Source organism: Myotis davidii, unplaced genomic scaffold (genome assembly GCF_000327345.1).
Source record: "Myotis davidii unplaced genomic scaffold, ASM32734v1 scaffold989, whole genome shotgun sequence".
Taxonomy (NCBI): Eukaryota; Metazoa; Chordata; class Mammalia; order Chiroptera; family Vespertilionidae; genus Myotis; species Myotis davidii.
This window is the reverse complement of record NW_006299599.1, coordinates 51,154-54,133: the sequence shown is the minus strand read 5'-3', so window position 1 is coordinate 54,133 and position 2,980 is coordinate 51,154.

Sequence of the window (2,980 nt, the reverse complement as noted above, 5' to 3'; positions counted from 1 at the left end):
GGCCGGGGGCGGGGAGGAGCCTGCAACCGGGTTACGTGTCCTTGACGGGAATCGAGCCCGGGACCGTCAGTCCGCAGGCTGACGCTCTATCCACGGAGCCACACCGGCCAGGGCAGGAGGCGGATATGTTAAAGGACTCGGGCGGCTTTTTCTGGGCTAAGCGTTCTCGGGGCGGGTCCCATCCTGGAATGTGGGACTCTGCCTTCCTCTCCCAGGTCGGCCTTCGCTTTAATGTCAGAAGGTTACTTTACTCCGCGGTCAGGCACGTTCCGCCAGCTTCCTGCCCACTGACCGGCCACAGCTCTCGCTCCTCTCATCTGTCGACAGGGTGAACGTGTGGCCCAGAATCAGAGTCTTTAATAGAACTCTCCCCACCCTCACACACACACTCATATACTCACACACACTCACACACACACACGCACACTCACATACACACACACACACACTCACACACATACACACACACTCACACACACACACTCACACACATACACACACACTCACACACACACACTCACACACATACACACACACTCACACACACACACTCACACACATACACACACACTCACACACACACACTCACACACATACACACACACTCACACACACACACTCACACACATACACACACACTCACACACACACACTCACACACATACACACACACTCACACACACACACTCACACACATACACACACACTCACACACACACACTCACACACATACACACACACTCACACACACACACTCACACACATACACACACACTCACACACACACACTCACACACATACACACACACTCACACACACACACTCACACACATACACACACACTCACACACACACACTCACACACATACACACACACTCACACACACACACACACACTCATACACACACACACTCACACACACACACGCTCACACACACACACACACACACACACACACACGCACACACACACACACACACACACGCGCACACACACACTCACACACACACACACACTCTCACACACACACACCCCACTTAGGCTGTTTTTCAAGTGAATTTTTAAAAAAATACATGTATGTTTTTTGATCTCAGAGAGGAAGGGAGACGAAGAGACAGAAACATCAATGAGGAGAGAGGATCATGGATGGGCTGCCTCCTGCACGCCCCCCACTGGGAATGGAGCACACAACCCGGGCCCGTGCCCTTGCCTGGACCTGAACCGTGACCTCCTGGTTCACAGGTCAACGCTCAACCACGGAGCCACGCCAGCGGGGCAAGTGCTTGAGTCTTAAAGACGCATGTTGGCCCCGCAAGGAGGCCAGAGGGAGTGGTCCGGGCTGTGGGCTCCGTGGCTCAGGGACCGAAGCTGTTAGGATCCTCCTGCTTTGCTGTCCTCCCTCGTGGTCACAGGGTGGCTGCCACGGCCCCGACGATCACGCCTTCACGTAAATTGTTGTCCAAAGCAGAGAGCGAGGTTGGGGGAGGGTGGCCCAGGCCTTTCCTCTTTATCAGGAGTGTTAACGCAAAAGCCATGGAAACCTGTAAAGAATGTTTGTGAGTTTATTTGAGCCACACTGTTGACATAGGCCGGGAAGCAGAACCTCAAGGAATTGAGATAGTGCTCCAGAGAATGGCGGGTGACATCTGTATTTATACATTTCAATCCAAGGAGGGACGTAGGTGGGTCACATGAAATCCATTGGTGATAGATTAAGGAGGAGGGAGAAAGCAAAGGGGGAGGGGAACCCCTGGGATTGGATAAAAAGTAAAATGATGGACACATACTTAGGCGGGTGCAGGAACAATTAACATGATAATGAAGGAATTTGTGGTCTCTGTCCTGGCGCCCAGCACATTTGGTTGTGCCCCAGGGGCTCCAGAAAAAGGGAAGTTACAAGTGACCCAGACACTTCAAGGGTATGTTATCATAGATGCAAAAAGACAGACAGGCTCAGTGAAGGTAAAGGTTGACCTTGTCAGTGAAGATACCAGCCTAGGACATAACTGCCCACCATCACTGCTTTTAGTTAAAGTTTAATTTCAGACCATCCTTTGTGGTGACTTTAGGTCTCTGAGTTTGCAAGACTGCCATGCAGGCCTCCCCTGAGCTGTCAGGTCAGCGTGTGGCCCCTTCCGTCCACAGGAGGAAACTCCTCTGAGACTCGATTACAAAAGCCTCCTGTCATGTCCTCATTAGAACTGGGTCACGTGCCCCCTGGGGAGCCCCCCGGGGTGAAGAACGGGAGTGTGCTGGGCCTGGTGGTTGTCCTCTAACCGAGGTGGTGGGAGGGGTGAAGAGAGGCCTCGGGCAGCCAGCGCTACCTCCTGCCCCTTCGAGCTGGAACTCAACGTCCAGGTCAGGACTGAGCTGACCTTCACTTACCCAGCTCAGCGCAGGGACAGGCGTTTTTCCTGTTGAGGTGTCTCTGTGAAGGCCAGAAGCTTGGTGGCTGATGTTGCCGTGGTGACCGACGCAGTGTGGTCTCAGGGTGTTCAGGACGCGGGTTCGCGGTGAGCACGGGGCCTGCACGCGAGGCCTGGACAGATGCTGAGACTGCGTGCGGCGGATGTCCTTCCTGAGCCGACGTGCTGTGTGCGCACGGCACTGACCTCACGTCTGGGTTTACGGGTTCACACGTCGCCACGGAGACCAGGGTCGCCCTGTACATGCAGAGTCCGGAGGGCGCCTGTGGCAGGTCGCCGACGTAGTAATCCCTACAGTAACGGCTTCTGATCGTTCCCATTCGCATGACAGTCCTGCTGGGATCGGAGACGTCTCTACGCTGTGGCATCCGCAGCTCGTCCCGCGGCATCTGCTGGGCGCCTGTCTGGGGCGGGATTTGGGGACACAAAGGTGACGAAGGAAGCCCTTGCTTCACGGAGCTCATGTTCCAGTGGGTGGGTGAGTGGTGGTGCCGGGCAGCTAAAGAGCCACGTGAGACGGCGATTTAAGAAAAATTGAATTTATTTATTATTA